The 17409-nt window shown below is 45.7% G+C and overlaps 5 non-coding genes across 5 annotated transcripts; 2 read left to right on the forward strand and 3 right to left on the reverse strand.

The window, feature by feature from the left end:
* Positions 1–285: 285 nt before the first annotated feature.
* Positions 286–357, forward strand: TRNAH-GUG. Its single transcript has one exon. It is a non-coding gene; the product is annotated as a tRNA-His (tRNA).
* A 7791-nt stretch (positions 358–8148) lies between these two features.
* Positions 8149–8220, forward strand: TRNAE-UUC. Its single transcript has one exon. It is a non-coding gene; the product is annotated as a tRNA-Glu (tRNA).
* A 326-nt stretch (positions 8221–8546) lies between these two features.
* On the reverse strand, positions 8547–8619 carry TRNAM-CAU. The gene has a single exon. It is a non-coding gene; the product is annotated as a tRNA-Met (tRNA).
* A 3074-nt stretch (positions 8620–11693) lies between these two features.
* Positions 11694–11766, reverse strand: TRNAK-UUU. The gene has a single exon. It is a non-coding gene; the product is annotated as a tRNA-Lys (tRNA).
* A 1423-nt stretch (positions 11767–13189) lies between these two features.
* TRNAK-CUU lies at positions 13190–13262 on the reverse strand. Its single transcript has one exon. It is a non-coding gene; the product is annotated as a tRNA-Lys (tRNA).
* Positions 13263–17409: the final 4147 nt, after the last annotated feature.

Raw genomic sequence — 17409 nt, forward strand, 5'->3', positions numbered from 1 at the left:
AAATATTGTATTTTTTTTCAAAATTGTCGTTCTTTTTTGTTTATAGCGCAAAAAATAAAAACCGCAGAGGTGATCAAATACCACCAAAAGAAAGCTCTGCTTGTGGGGAAAAAAGGACGTCAATTTTGTTTGGGGGCCACGTCGCACGACCGCGCAATTGTCAGTTAAAGCTGAAATTTCACCTTGGCAGAGGGGGGTATATGTGCCCAGTAAGCAAGTGGTTAAGATCAGAAGAGGGATCAGAGGGATTTTTGAAATGACCTTTACCAGCAAGCCAAACAGCTAGCCGTGATCGTATAGTGGTTAGTACTCTGTGTTGTGGCCGCAGCAACCCCGGTTCGAATCCGGGTCACGGCAGTTGAGCTAGCTAAAGCTCCTTTTTTTTTTTCTCTCGAAACAATCGATTACCAGCTTTTGTTAGTTGCAGTTAAATAGTTTATTGCCATAAAAAATATTATTATTATTATTATAGTTAGTACAGTGTCCGTCTAGTCTCCTCTAATACCCTCACCAGGTCCTGTCTGCATTATTTCTTTCACCTTTTATGGGTAACTTGCACAGCACTCACCTGCTCTCCAGTGCCGTGATCCTCCCTGACCAAAATTCTGCAAAATCTCATTATGAGTAACATGTGCACTCACTTGCACCCCTTTATACTGAGGGGCAGGGGCGGCACGTCCATTAAGGGCACACAGGTGCCGCCCCCTCTCTCCAGCCACCCCCTCTATGACTAATGGATAGATTCATGAATTGCATGAATCTATCCATGGCCGACGCTGCCACCCCCTATTCAGGCATCCGATTCCCTTTTCAGACACCAGGAGCCTAAATTTTAGTGGTGGTGGTGTATTTTTGAAGCACCTGACTGGGGCCACAGTGGCGGAATTTGGGCACAAGTGGCTGCATTTCATGGGGCACAAGTGGCTGCATTTCATGGGGCACAAGTGGCTGCATTTCATGGGGCACAAGTGGCTGCATTTCATGGGGCACAAGTGGCTGCATTTTATGGGGTACAAGTGGCTGCATTTCATGGGCACGAGTGGCTGCATATGATGGTAAACAAGTGGCTGCATATGATGGTAAACAAGTGGCTGTATCTTTAACCACTTACAATACTGGGAATTTTCACCCCTTCCTGCCCAGGCCAATTTTCAGCACTGTCACGCTTTGAATGACAATTGCACGGTCGTGCGACGTGGTTTTCCAAACAAAATTTACGTCCTTTTTTTCCCCACAAATAGAGCTTTTTTTTGGTGGTATTTGATCACCTCTGTGGTTATTATTTTTTGCGCTAGAAACAAAAACAGAGTGTCAATTTTGAAAAAAAACCCACAATATTTTTTACTTTTTGCTATAATAAATATCCCAATTTAAAAAAAAAATGTATTTTCTTCTCAGTTTAGGCCGATATGTATTCTTCTACATATTTTTGGTAACAAAAAAAATGCAAAAAGCGTATAGTTATTGGTTTGCGCAAAAGTTATAGCGCCTACAAAATAGGGGATAGATTTATGACTTTTTTATAATTCTTTTAATTTTTTTTTTACCAGTAATGGCAGTTATCTACAATTTTTGTCAGGAGTGCGATATTGTGGCGGACAGATCAGACACTTTTGATACTATTTTTGGACCATTTACATTTATACAGCAAACTATAAATATGTACTGATTACTGTATAAATGTGACTGGCAGGGAAGGGGTTAACACTAGGGGGCGATCAAGGGGTTAAATATGTTCCTTAGGGAGTGATTCTAACTGTGGGGGGAGATGACAGATCAGTGTCCCTATGTACAAGGGACACACCATCGGTCTCCTCTCCCTGACAGGACTGGATCTCTGTGTGTTTACACACAGAGATCCACGTCCCTGGCTCTACAACTGCCGATCGCGGGTACCTGGTGGACATCGTGCCCGCCAGGCATGCGCATCAGCCCCCTAGCGGTTGGGAGGCCCGAGGACATCACACGACATCCACCCAGGATGGCAGAGCCACCTTTTCGACATCATATGATAATAGGCTGGATGGGAAGTGGTTAGGGACTTTTCCTACAGAATTATCATCTCACTGCTAAGAAGATCGGCTAGATCAGATTTTGCAAGTGAGATTGCAGGGTTTACTTCCTCTTTAAGGGTGCATTTTACTGTCCTTCCTTCAATGATTATCATCATTATCATCACACAGTACAGGTTCTGTGGCTCAAAGCATTGTATTGTGTAATTATCATCATGATGATATTGATGATCACATTTGGCTGCTCCCTGCTGTATATTATGTAGCGCCCCATTACTTTCAGTATGGGCACTACGCTAAAGTTAGTGGGGAATGGGAGAGTTATTTTGCTCCCATTCACAATTTTCTAAATTGGGCTGCTGTCATTCCTGAACTGTCCTGTAGGTCAGTCTGCGCTCCAGGGGTGTTGTTTCCACCCCTGGGCGACAGTTGGCGCTAGAGGGGTTCTGGCAGAGCCGCTTTTTCCCAGCAGCCAATTAGAGGAGTTTTCCCTTGCGGGGCATGCTGGGGGAGAGTATATCTGTGGCAGACGCCATTTTATTTGGTTCTTCGCGGGTTCCAGGTTCCAGGTGCGGCACCCACCTTCAGGGTGTGCGCATCCAACGGACCCCGGTGATGGCCTACCAGGCCGGGGTCATACGCTACGCGGAGCTCCACGTTCCTGATAGGGACCCCAGTGACTTACTGGGTTCCCAATTCTTTTGAGGAGATCCCAGGCAGGATGCCGTTTGATGGGGGGTCGGCTTGTGGAGAACCCGGAGGCAGGTTGTCGAACAGGGCTTGAACGAACCATCGGAGATCTGGTGACTGGAATGTTGACAGGTACACTATTGCTGTCATTCGGTGACCTATGATTAATCTACTGGGAGGATTCGCTCAATCTCAATCCGTTCATTTAGCTCATTCAAGTAATTGGCCTGTGGCAGAGGCCCTAGAGCCAGGTCTGTGGCAGAGGCCTGTTCCTCCCAGAAACCTAAAGTGACACTTCGGCTGCCAGGCTTGTGATAGGAGTCTGTCCGGGGGCACTTCACCCACTCTGGCTAGAGTGGCGACGGATTGTAATTGATACTACCGAGAGCAGGATTGCTCGGTTCATATCCAGGCCTGATACTGCAAACTTCTCTCTTGCTTCATCAACCTTTTCTCCTCATTTGATGTTGGCCATGTTGGGCCTGGAAATGAAGCATTTGAAAACCTTCATTCAATGACTGGACATTCGCTCACTACTCTAAGCTACTCTACTCATCAACTACACCCCTAGACAACACCGAGGTAACTTAATACGCCAATCCCAACAACAACCAGCGGCTCCCGCGGGGGTAGCGCTACAATTAGAACATAGGCAATGGTCAGGGCATGAGGAAAGGTGTGTGTGTGTGTGTGTGTGTGTGTGTGTGTGTGTGTGTGTGTGTGTGTGTTGTCATGACTGTACCTTTCCTGTGACTTCTGCTGCTGTTGGCAATCCCTCTGTGTGCACTGCTTGGCAAGCTGCTAGATGGACATCACCATACCTCCCAACATTTTGAGATGAGAATGAGGGACTCCTACTAGCAAATGTATGTAGGCATAGGATACGCCCACCCTCTTAAAGGAGAATTAACCAAAAAAGTTATTTAAATCCACAGGTGTCTATTTTTACCACTACTATTCCTTTATATTGGCTTTTAAAATTTACACATGCAGCAATTTATAATTTGGATGAAAGGTTTAGCACTGGGAAACACTTTTTGAAAGATAAAAAGTGCATTTTATATATAAATATATAGATCAGACCAAAATGAGGGACAAATGAGGAGGAAAGAGGGACATTGCTCCAAGTCAGGGACAGTCCCTCGAAATCAAGGACAGTTGAGGGTAGGGTGCCCACGTGTCCCGGATTGCCCGGGACTGTCCCGCAATTGACTTGTCTGTCCCGGGTCCCGGGCACCTTCATTCCGGGACAATACAGTGTCCCGGAATGAAATAGATGACACAACCACCCCCTACTAACTAGTAACTACATTTCTGAAACTGGTTGCTAGGGCCGGCGCTGCCTGGCGTCTTGCAACCACTGACAATTTACTCTCAGACAGTGAGACTGGGAGTGAGGCCTGTGCCTAGTGCAGCGCTGCTGTCCCCACCTCGGCACCTCCTCCTTCTCCGGCACCAAGTGGCAAGCAGCAGGGACTGGTGTGATCTTCACTCTCCAGATAGTGATGCCACTCCTTTCCTTCTACGCACATGGCTCATGCAGAGGAAGTGACAGCAGCACTGCATCTGGTGGCAAGTGGCACATTCATCTGACAAATAACCCGCCGCCAAGTTCCCCATCAACTCCGAGACTACATTCCCCCCCCCCCCCACGCTCATCTTTTTTTGGGGAAGGTGAGAGAGGGTGTGTGTCCCTGAATGGCAGTTTGGAAATGTGGTCACCCTAGTTGAGGGTTAAGCATCACATCGATTCTGTTACCTCTCTGCCATCACTAATCGCTTCTAAATCCAGCCAGCTGTCACCAGCCTGCCAGTCCTCTTTTCCTGCCTGATTTCCTCTGCACTTACTTGCTGCAGGAATCAGGCAGTGTGCAGTGAAATCAGAATCACTTCACCAGGCCACAAGATGGGTCCCTCGTCGGATAATGTCCAGGCTGGACTACGCAGGCGCAAACGGAGCAGCCGAAAATTCCTGAAGATAAACAGCTGTTCATCAGCTGTAGACGGAGCCTGCGCAATACACTGTCGCACGCTTCCGATGCTCTGGGCGGGTTATTCATTGAACAAAACAAGGGGCGGATGCTCATAAGCACTGCTCAATAATAAATCCACCCCTTTGCGAAAAGCACTGCCCATCATGCGGCCTCTTCCCCTTGTTGTGTACAATGTATAACCATACATCCGCCCCTTTGAGAATAGCATCCGCCCCTTGTATTCGGGAGCAAGTGGCGTGTTGATTGCGTATGCGCCGTGTACAGGTGATGAAGGATTTTCATCCTCTGAGATTTTCGGCGGCTCCGTCTGCGCATGCGCAATCAAGTCTGGGCATTATCCGAAGGGGGACCCATATTGACAGGACACCAGCCAGGATAGTGTAAGTCGGCAGGTGCCCAAGATAGAAAAAGTTCCCCTCTACAGTTGTAACTGTTTGCCTATCACTTTAAGGCCCCTTTCACATTGGAGCGGGAGCCGCGGTGGCGGTATAGCGCCGGTAAAAATAGCGGCGATATACCGCCGGGATTGCCGCGGGAATCGGCCGCTAGTGGTGCGGTATTAAACCCCCGCTAGCGACCGATAAAGGGTTAATACCGTCCGCAAAGCGCCTCTGCAGAGACGCATTGCGGGCGGTATTGCCGCGGTTTCCCATTGTTTTAAATGGGAAGGAGCGGTATACATGCCGCTCCTCTCACCACTCCAAAGATGCTGCTGACAGGAGATTTTTTTCTCTCCCGCCAGCGCATCGCCTCAGTTGAGTAGGCAGTGAAGGGGTTTTTCAGGCAGTATAGCAGTGCTATTTTTAGCGCTGTACCGCCTGAAAAACTCCTCAGTGTGAAAAGGGGTCTTAATCTTTGTTCAGCACTGACTACAGGTGGAACCTTTATTACCTTACTTTTGTTCCCCTGGGGAATCGTTTAATCACCAGACACTTCCTTCTTCTTCTAGTTTGAGAGAAAAGAAACCGCATTGTTTCAGCATTCACTCAGGCAAAGCTAGCCTACAGATGGTTCATGGAAGTTTTCTAAAGTTTAGTTTGCACCCCTTGGCAAGCGGAGCAAGGTACCCAGTAAAGGTTCACTGTCATTTTCAGTATATATGTTTTAGGCATAAATTTTGTCTATGCTGTTATTTTAAAAGATATGCTGTAGACAAACCACATGTTTGAGCATATAGTATTGTTTCTTTAGATGTTTAATGTTAATTTAGATAATATATGTATTAGGGTTGTCCCGATACCGATACTAGTATCGGGACCGATACCAAGCATTTCCCCGAGTACTTGTACTCGGCGAAAATGCTCCGATACTTTACAGATACCTGACTTTCCCTGTATCCTCCTTCAGTTCCCCCATCCGTTCTGCTCTCTCCCTCCATGCTCCTGTGTCCCCCCTCCCTGCCGCTGCTATTCTTCTCTCTCCCTCCATGCTGCTGACGTTCTGCTCTCCCCCCCGTGCCGCTGCTTTCCTCCATTCTGCTCTCCCCCCTCCATGCTCCGTGTCCCCCCTCCGTGCCGCTGCCGTTCTGCTCTCCCCCTCCGTGCCGCTGCCATTCTGCTCTCCCCCTCCGTGCCGCTGCCATTCTGCTCTCCCCCTCCGTGCCGCTGCCGTTCTGCTCTCCCCCTCTGTGCCGCTGCCGTTCTGCTCTCCCCCTCCGTGCCGCTGCTGTTCTGCTCTCCCCCTCCGTGCCGCTGCCGTTCTGCTCTCCCCCTCCGTGCCGCTGCCGTTCTGCTCTCCCCCTCCGTGCCGCTGCCGTTCTGCTCTCCCCCTCCGTGCCGCTGCCGTTCTGCTCTCCCCCTCCGTGCCGCTGCCGTTCTGCTCTCCCCCTCCGTGCTGCTGATGTTTTGCTCTCCCTCACCGTGATGCTGCTGTCCTCTGTTCTGCTCTCCATGCTGCTGCTTCCCCCCCTCCGTGCACGGTGTCCCCCTCCATGTCCTCCCCGCCCCCTCTGTCAGGATGGAGAGCGGCGGTAGGAGCCGCTAAACCCGGCTCCTACCTCTTCTGAATGAACAGAGTTAGTGATCACTGACTCTGTCCATTCATATGACTGAGCATCGTAAACTGTGTTTACGATGCTTCAGTTTATGAATGGATAGGAGCCTCTGTCTCCTGTCCATTCATTTCCAGTGTAGCTGGGAAAGGGACTGGGGAATCTGTGTCTTTAGTCCCTTTCTCTGTCTCAAAGGTGAGATGTCAGGGGGCTGTTATGACCCCTGATATCTTACCAAAGCCCCCCAACAGGGCTAACAAAAAAAAATGGCAATAAATAATAAAAAAAAATTAATTGTAAAAAATAATACGTATTAAAATAAAAAACACACTGACACATCCATCCCCCCCCCCCCCAAGAAAGCATCGTAAAAGAAACAACAAACAATTTTGAAAAATTTAAATTGTAAAATAAAAAAAAATACTGACACATGACATAAAAAAAAAAGAGAATCGGTATCGGCGAGTACTTGAAAAAAAGTATTGGTACTTGTACTCGGTCTTAAAGTGGTATCAGAACACCACTTTGTAACTCTACATTGTCATATGTAATTTTACAGTTTTTACAGTGCATTCAGTACTTATAGTTCAATCTGTACTTATGATGCTTATGCTGTTTAAGGAGTTAAAGCGGAGGTTCACCCAAAAATCAACTTTCTGCCATTAGATCCAGCATACTGCTGACATCTGCAGTATGCTGGTTTTTTTTTTTTTGTACTTATCGTTTTATCAGCCATTGTTATCCGACTCCGAGCGGGGATTCCTTCCAGGTATAGGCGTTCCTAAGCCAAGCGGAGTTGATTGACTGGCTGCTAAAGCGCGTCACGCCTTCCGAAAATACCCGAAGTGACACTCGGGTGTTTACGGCGCCTGCGCAGTCAGCCCTACACGGCAGGCGCCGTATAGCGCCGTAAACACCCGAGTGTCACTTCGGGTATTTTCGGAAGGCGTGACGCGCTTTAGCAGCCCGTCAATCAAATCCGCTTGGCTTAAGAACGCCTATTCCCCGCAGAAATCCCTGCTCGGAGCCGGATAACAACGGCTGATAAAACGATAAGTACAAAAAAAAAAACAGCATACTGCAGATGTCAGCAGTATGCTGGATCTAATGGCAGAAAGTTGATTTTTGGGTGAACCTCCGCTTTAAAAGATTAACCTCTGGTGTTCAACCTCAATGCACACCTTTGAGGCAAAAGAAATAAAAGTACTGCACCCGTCAGAAGCTCTCCTCTCGTTATTTACTCAAAGCCAATGGGGCCGCTACAACAGTATCTATCAGCGGCCCTGCCCCACCCCACCTTTTAGCTAAGGACAGGATCGAGACAGCAGAGAGCAAACACAGTGGGAGCCCAGTGTCCTGTCAGTACAGGGAACACCCCCTCCGTGCATGATGAGTCCCACCCCTCGCAGCCTTCCGGACCCATTTCCTTAGTTGAATATGTAGCCATCATGCTCTCAAGATCTCCCATATGGTCTAGCGGTTAGGATTCCTGGTTTTCACCCAGGCGGCCCGGGTTCGACTCCCGGTATGGGAAGGACAAATGTTTTGTTTCATCTTTAATTAACTGAGTTTAATTATACATTTATTATTGAAATAAATACGTTTCTTTATTAAAATAAATAAGCTGTTACTCTCAATAAATAATTAATTTTATTTGAGAAGTCATCTATAACTCAAAGTGTTAATGATCTCATAATTTAATTTAATATTATGTTTCTGAGAAAAAACAATCAAAGAAAAGATACGATTAGAATGCACTTTCCTTTTAAATTACATTTAGCAATAAAGAATATATATGTAAAGATAATTTCTTTAAACTAAGTAACATTAAATTGGAGAGAGAGAAAAAAAAAAACTGTGTGCCCCGTGTGAGGATCGAACTCACGACCTTCAGATTATGAGACTGACGCGCTACCTACTGCGCTAACGAGGCAGCTCTGCTTCTTACCTCTCAGTACACATCAACAGCTATAGAGACAAATTCCTTTGTCCTCATCTTGATGCATGCAGTACACATTCTCTCTGAGATATATTATTCTGTGTGCTGTGATCCATAACCATTCCCCACCTGCTCCCTACATATTAATGCTCCCAAACCTTCTTCTGCTCCAGTAAATCTTATACCTTATGATTTCTCTGTGTGATATATTACCCATTGGCTTGTATCCTTTAACCCTTTCAGCCTAAAAAATCCAGCTGCCAATTTTCTACCCCTGGATTGAAGACCGCAGATAGGCGAGGAATATATAAGATGTGATTCACCTCTTTTTGGGCATCCAGACTTCTGGTGCCTCCTTGGTGATTGATATAGGCTACGGCCGTAGCATTGTCGGACTGAACCCCAACAGGCCAGCCTTGCAGTCTGAAAGACCAAACTTTGAGGGCCAAATGAATTGCCCGAATCTCCAGAATGTTCATGGGTAGGAGATTTTCGGCCCTGGACCACTTCCCCTGGGCAGATGCTTCTTCCAGCACTGCCCCCCAGCCCAGAAGGCTGGCGTCTGTGGTCACCACTTTCCAGGTAACTGCAGTGAAGAATTTTCTTCTGACAGATTTTGCGGAAGCAACCACCAATTGAGGCTCTGGCGTACCCCTGGAGATAAGACCATAGGAAGATCCAGGGCCTGAACATCTTTGTTCCAAGCTGACAGAATTCGGTCTAGAGTGAAACTGGGTGTAAGGGACAGTCTCGAAGGAGGCTACCATCTTTCCCAACAATCTCATGCATAGATGGATGGAAGGCCTTTTTTCGCCTTTACCACTCGGACCAAGTCTCCTATGGCTTTTGCCTTTAGCTTGGGAAGGAATACCTTGCTTAGGAACGTGTGTCTTTAATCATGCCCAAGTACTCTAGCCATTTTTGAGGCTGCAAAGAAGATTTCTTCAAATTGAGGACCCAGCCTAGGTACTCTAAATATTCCGCTGTGCATATTGTGGCCCAAGCGGGCAGCAGACTGATCTATGATCAACAGATCATCCAGGTAGGCTGTTATTGCTATGCCTCATGCGCTTAGCCTTGCCAGGGCCGGGAACAGTATTTTTGTGAACACTCGAGGTGCCGTAGCCAGCTCGAAAGGAAGGGCCACAAACTGAAAGTGGCGCTGATCCACCGCAAACCTTAGAAACCTTTGGCGAGCGAGAAATATTGGCACATGTAGATATGCATCTCTGATGTCAATTGATGCCATTCTCCTCCCTGTAGGGTGGAAACAACTGAACAGACAGACTCCATGCGGAAGGAGCGAATTTTCAGAAACTGATTCAGACTTTTTAGTACTTACTATTGTACTTTGAAAAGTAAAAAATTCATTCTTAGGGTGAACCTCCACTTTAAGGCTCTGTGTCCCGCGATGTATGATCAAGAAATCCTTGTTTACTAACCATGTCATCATGAAATCTTATCCTGGGCTAACAAGCTATGTGCCAGATCTAATAATGTATAAAGTAATGGGAGACATGCTGGTGTATGTAGTTCCCCATCATACAATGTATAAGGCTAAATTAGGCTGTAGCCATACTGAGCTCAGCACACACTGCAAGTAGTATCAGGAGTCTTAGGTTCAGAGAGAGAGGGAGGGGATCCTGCTTGTCCAAATACCCCACCTCGTCGTAACATTCTTGGCACCCTGACCATCATGTCCTCCTGTTGTCCTGCACGCCCTGACCATCGTGTCCAGCCGGTGCCCTGCACACCCTGACCATCGTGTCCAGCCAGTGCCCTGCACACCCTGACCATCGTGTCCAGCCAGTGCCCTGCACACCCTGACCCTCGTGTCCAGCCAGTGTCCTGCACACCCTGACCCTTGTGTCCAGCCAGTGCCCTGCACACCCTGACCATTGTGTAAACCTGGTGCCCTGCACACCCTGACCATCGTGTGCAACCGGTGCCCTGCACACCCTGACCATTGTGTCCACCCATTGCCCCGCACAACCTGACCCTGACCATCATGTCCACCCGGTACCCTGCACACCCTTACCCTTGTGTCCACCCAGTTCCCCACATAACCTGACCCTGACCATCGCGTCCACATGGCACCCTGCACAACCTGACCATCATGTCCACTTGGTGCCCCATACTCCCTGACCCTGACCATTGTGCCCACCCAGTGCACCATGCACCCTTACCATCATGTCTACCAATTGCCCTGTACACCCTGACTATCATGTTCACCCAGTGCACCACACACCCTCACCCTGACCATCATGTCCACCCGGTGCCCCACACAACCTGACCCTGATCATTGTGTCCACCAGGTGTACTGCACACCCTGCCCCTGACCATCATGTACACCTAGTGCCCTGCACAACCTGACCCTGTCCACCCGATGCCCTGCAAACCCTGACCCTGATCATCATGTCTACTCAGTGTCCCGTACACCCTGACCATCGCGTGCACCAATTGCCTGGCACACTCTGACCATCATGTCCACCTGATGTGCCCCCCACCCAACTCCTTAACCCTGACTCTGTCCACCTGGTGAAACTTCGAATTTTAGGCACATTTTTACTGCCCGCCCCCCTCTCAAGGGTAGCGAATGGGGTGTACATAAAATGTTTCCCTAGTGCCCACAGAACACAACCCATTCAGTCAGCAGTTGTAGCATGGTGGTGCAGATTTTTAGGAGTTAAAACAGGCAACATAAAGTCCCCCCATTGACTGTTGCAAAACCTCTAAAGAGCAATACAAAACAGATTGTTTTTCAAAGGGCAGCACAAGGCAAGCTTTTAAATAAAACCTTTGTTTATGGTACCTGCCAATTATCACTTATGAAGTTCCATGTACAGTGCTTTATTATTGTAGTATATTTAATAAAACAGATCCCTGATCCAGCATTATAGTCACATAATAGCAAAACTGGTGTCCTGTTTCCCAGCAAACTAGTGAGTTAGGTTGTATGTTGAAGTCACAGAAGCAGTGCAGGGCATAGAGAAGAATTGCTCACTTGTATTCCCATAGGTTACCATAAAACAGTTAGATTTGAGAAAAAAAAAAAAAAAAAAAACATACGCCCGAACAGGGACTTGAACCCTGGACCCTCAGATTAAAAGTCTGATGCTCTACCGACTGAGCTATCCGGGCGCTCTGTGAGAAATTGAAAACAAACACATGAAATGGGAGAATCACACTACAAGCGAAAACTTTTTTTTTATTGCATTAGTTATATACATGTGTATACACTGACAGAGGTAACACCTGTACTTCTGATTGGTCCTTATAAACTGCCACTTCATAGAGAGGGCTGCAAAAATAATTTGCATTAAAAAAAACTACCATCTGCATGTTTCATAGACTATAATACAATAAATGTAGCTACAATTTTATTAAACTACTGCTATTTTATTTTTATTTAAACTTTTTTTTGTACAGAGCTCTGTGCTAGGGAAATGATAAGGCCCCTTTCAGACGAACGGCTGTTTTGCCGCAGCTAAAAGCATGTTTATGTTTTGCTGGAATTTAAGACTCCAGGCACAGCGATCAGCTGCATTTGTACAGTGCTTTTAGCTGCGGTTGCGTTTAGCCACGGCACGATATTGAACGGGGATCCGACTTTGATCCTTGCCAATACCAAGCACTGCGTTTGATATGAATCTCGAGGGGGAACTCCACGCCTAATTTCAAATAAAAGAAACCGGCATGGGTTCCCCCTACAGGAGCATACCAGGCCCTTGGATCTGCTATGGATTTTAAGGAGACACCCCGTACGCCGAAAAAACAGCGTGGGGTTCCCCCCAAAATCCATACCAAACCCGTATCCGAGCAGCAGCCCGGCCGGTCAGGAAAGGGGTGGGGACGAGCAAGCGGCCCCCTCCTTAAGCGTGCCAGGCCGCATGCCCTCAACATGGGGGGGGTCGGTGCTTTGGGGCAGGGGGACACCCTGTGGCCCCCCCACCCCAAAGCACCTGTCCCCATGTTGTTGAGGACAGGGCCTCTTCCCGACAACCCTGGCCGTTGGTTGTCGGGGTCTGCGGGAGGGGAGCTTATCGGAATCCGGGAGCCCCCTTTAATAAGGGGGCCCCCAGATGCAGGCCCCCCACCCTAGGTGAATGAGAATGGGGTACATCGTACCCCTACCCATTCACCTGGCGGAAAAAAAATATGTAAAAAAAAACACTGTGGGTAACAAAACCGCAGGTAACCGTAGTGTGTGAATGATGTCATAGGAAAGCATTGTGTGCTTCTAGCTGCGGTAAAATCTGCAGCTAAAAGCACCATTCTATCCATCCGTGTGAAAGGCCCCTAAAGACAAAGTCTACCAAAACTTTTCTTCATGGATAGAATAGGGGGAAAAAAATGAAATATTTTATATTTGTTGTATTACTCTGACCCTCTATGAAAATGTTTATTTTTATTTATTTGTATTTAATTTATTGTATTCGTTTTTGTTTTATTTAATTATTCTTAATGAAAAAAAATCATGGTAGACACACCTAGATGGGAAAATGGTGGTTTTAGAGATTTGTGTTTAAAACTTGCACAGCAGTTTTCAAAGAAAAAACATGCTCGCCCAACGTGGGGCTCGAACCCACGACCCTGAGATTAAGAGTCTCATGCTCTACCGACTGAGCTAGCCGGGCAATTGTGCACTAAGCCCTCCAATCTGAAAAACTCTGTGAAGTACAACAGTTTCCTTTGTAGTGGGGCTGCAAGTAAAAGATAGGCATTTACAATATCAGGAGACAACTCTGAGCTGAGCAACAATGACCAAACAAACTCCCAGAGTGCTGAACAGGAAAAGTCAGTTCATTCCCCCCATCCTAGCATGGATAGAGGAATCTCCATTGTTTTTAGCTCAAAATTCTAGCTTTAGTGATATAATAATATAATTAGTATAATGCAACCTAAAAAAGGTGCATATGCAGTGGCGGCTGGTGCTCAAAATCTTTGGGGGGCGCAAAAAACTTAAAAAAAAAAAAAAACATCAAATGCTGCCACTGTGCCCTTCAAGCGCCACCACTGTGCCCATCAAGCGCCGCCACTATGGTGATAGAGGGCTTGCAGGAGAGAGGGGGTTGGCACCCATGTGCCATTTATGGATGCACCCCCACTGTGCATATGTACACACCATAAACTAATAACGATGAGAAAAAAGCAAGCATATTCCACACAAAACTGAATTAGTGTCCAACATAATACATGTATCAATCATTACACATTAAATGGAATCGTACTAAATAAGTGACCAGATATAATAAAATATATATATCGAGTGGCATGCGTGGAGCTCACTGTGACAGACATGTCCTGCTGAGGCTCCGCTTTTCTCAGGACTTCACGGCCAGCATACACACCCGAATGGAAGGGTAATTATTTCAAAAGCTTACCCTGGTCTTCCTCACTGCCCTGGGAACATTTTAAGATGGTTTATGGAGCTGTCTGGGGGAAAAATAAGGTGAAACCCCTCCGCTTGATTCATCTAGAGGCCCCAGTAAAACGGAGCTGCCTAAATCTCCTCACACCTCTCACCTCACACTGCCAGGCAGCAGCAGAAGTTACCTCATGAACTATATGATACAGACTGTGAGGACAGCGCCATCAGACAGGCTCTTAACACCCAAATGTTTTAATTCAAATAGAAAAAAATGCTACAGAAGGCATTAAAACAGAACTCTGAACATATTACTGAGAAATTAACAAAATAAATCCATGACTTAGGTCAGCGCACGGCTGAATTTGTAAACAGAGTGGATGACATAGAAACTAATGTAATGACTCATGACACACTTAAAGATGAAAATTTCTCGCTGAAAACTCGTTTAGAAGATTTTGAAAATCGTGCACGTCGTTCAAACCTCCACATACGAGGTATTCCGGAGTCTATTATTGATCTATAATCAACAATTACTGCACTATTTCAAGAGTTATCACCATCAATTCCAATTGAGAGACTAGAAATAGAGCATTAGCACCATGCAAATCTGAAGGTCCCCCCGAGACATAATTGCAAAATTCCATTTCTTTCGCACCAAAGAACAGCTCATGGTCGCTGCAAGGAACAAAGAATCCCTTATCTTCCAAGGCCAACCATATCAGATCTTTGCTGACCTTTCCCCAATAACAGTTGCTAAATGGCGCTTGATGAAACCCTTATTACAAAACCTACAACATCAGATCCCATACCAATGGGGATTCCCCTTTTCACTTCGCTTCACATATCAAGGTACCAAGCACTCATACAGGACCCCTGATGAACTACAGAACACCCTACAAAAACGTCATCTCTGCGAAAGACCTTCAGCCAGCCCTCGCCAACAAACAGCATCCAGTTCTCTGGAGAAATTTCTCCAAAGTCCAAAATGACAGAACCAGACAGAGCTCATCGAAGAGGGGTCGATTCAACTCTCCAAACCAAGATACTCCAGACTCAATGGACTGAATGCATTTTGCATATGAAATTGAAATTCACTCAATATTTTTGATCTTTCATCCACTTTTTGGATGCTAAACACTTAGGCCGCGTACACACGGTCGTTCAAAACCGATGAGAATGGTCCGGGCCATTTCCATCGGTTCACCGCTGAAGTGGCCTGATGGTCTGATGTGCGTACACACCATTGTTCCAAAAACCGATCGGGTCAGAACGCGGTGACGTCAAACACACGACGTGCTGAATAAAACGAAGTTCAATGCTTTCAAGCATGCGTCGACTTGATTCTGAGCATGCGCGGGTTTTGAACCGATGCTTTCTATACTAACCATCGGTTTGGACCGATCGGGCAGCGGTCCATCGGTTCTATTTTAAAGCATCTTTTAAAATTTTGGACCAAAGGACAACAGACTGATGGGCTATACACACGGTCGGTTTGGACCGATGAAACTGAACCTCGGTCCATTCTCATCGGTTTTGTCCGACCGTGTGTACGCGGCCTTAATGTCATTTAACCATCCTGAATGTACTTCCCCAAAGCAGGTTATGGTCTAATTTTTTTTAAAAAATCCAGTTTTTATCTAATTTTTGATCTAGGATAATTGAAATTTTAAATTATCCACATTTTTTTCTTTTACCATTGCACCCTTCCCTCCTCATCCTATCCTTCCTCACCTCACCCCCTCTATCCCTCCCTTCTACCTCACTCATATTACCCCCTCTTCCCCACCCCTTTCCCCTATTCCTTTCTTACCCACAACAAGGCTTCTTTATTCTTCTTGTACAAAATTGTTTGAAGAATAGAAGTAAATCTTACTAATATATTATTAATAATTGATATTTTCTTTCTTCTCATCCTAATTATTAATGACATTACTGCCTCTCCCACAACTGGCAACCCAGAGATAACCTGTATAAGAGCCCTTTCACACTGGTGAGTTTTTGCGGCGTTTTTTGCGGTAAAAAAAGCGCTATTAAAACGCTCCAAAAACGCCCAAAAACGCCCCTCTCCATTTAAATGAATTGAAAACGCTGTAAAAACGCTGTAAAAATGCGGTAAAAACACAGTAAAATCGCAGTGTTTTACCGCTATTTTAACGCTCCGCTATAGGCGTTTTTGGTGTGAAAGGGCTCTAATTCAACAAAATTTATAATCTAACAATCTCCCCGTGAAATCATAAAACGCATTTGTTAATTCAAATTTTACATGTACTAATGTTGAAAATATAATATTTTCTTATATTTGATTTATTTTTGCTTACTTCCGCCCAGTATGGGTGTCATAATATATTTTTTCTTCTCTGGGTATATTTTTGGTCGTGAGGGACTTGAGAAACTGTCACTGCTCCCTCCATTTTTCTGTCCTTGGACTCTCACACCTTTTTGTGTGAGGAGTCTCCCTGGTCAGACTGTGTCTCTGAGCTTGCACTTTTGCACGCTCGGAACACCAACGTTTTACCTTCTTGCATTCTAAATGTTTTTGTTAATTATTTGTTTAATAATGACTCTCATTTTCTTTCTCAACATTCTGTCTCCACTCTCCCTTTTCTCTTTGCTCCTCCCTGGGGTAAGTATAGATTTTCAATTGTTTTTAGATATGTCTTATAATATTCTCCATAAAATATGATGGCTCCTTTAAATATCTTTACCTTAAATGTCCAAGGTCTAAATGTTCCACAAAACAGAACTAAAGTTTTTAGATAATTATCTTCTTCAAAGGCACATATAATTTGCCTCCAAGAAACCCATTTCACTGAAACCTCGACACCTAAATATTTTGGTACAGTATATATCCCCAAGTTTTTACTGCTTTAGCTAAAACTAAACAAAGGGGAGTGCTAATTGCATTTCATAGAGCTACACCCTTCTCTCTTCTGACAAAAACCAAAGACCCAGAATGTTGCTATCTCAGTCTTACAGGGCATCTACGTGATACGCCAATCACAGTAGTATCCTATTATTCTCCTAATAAAAATACGCCAGCATTCCTCTTCCATTTGCTCCAGATAACAGAGACTCATAAAATGGGCACGCTTTTGATCTGTGGAGATTCTAACCAAGTTCTATACCCTTATTTAGATAAGTCCCCAATTCCTATCACTTCCAATTCTCAATCTCGTAGGTTCCAAAGACTTCTACAACAACATTCCTTGCTAGATTCTTGGCGAAAAAAAATCAATACCACGAAACGTCTATATTTCTTCAATTCCCATCCACATAAGTCTTTTTCCCATATCGACCATCTACTAATCTCTATGAGGCCTCGTACACACGACCGAACATGTCCGCTGAAACTGGTCTGTCGGACCAGTTTCAGCAGACATGTTCGGTCGTGTGTAGGGCCGACCGGACAGTTT

Source organism: Rana temporaria, chromosome 3 (genome assembly GCF_905171775.1).
Source record: "Rana temporaria chromosome 3, aRanTem1.1, whole genome shotgun sequence".
Taxonomy (NCBI): Eukaryota; Metazoa; Chordata; class Amphibia; order Anura; family Ranidae; genus Rana; species Rana temporaria.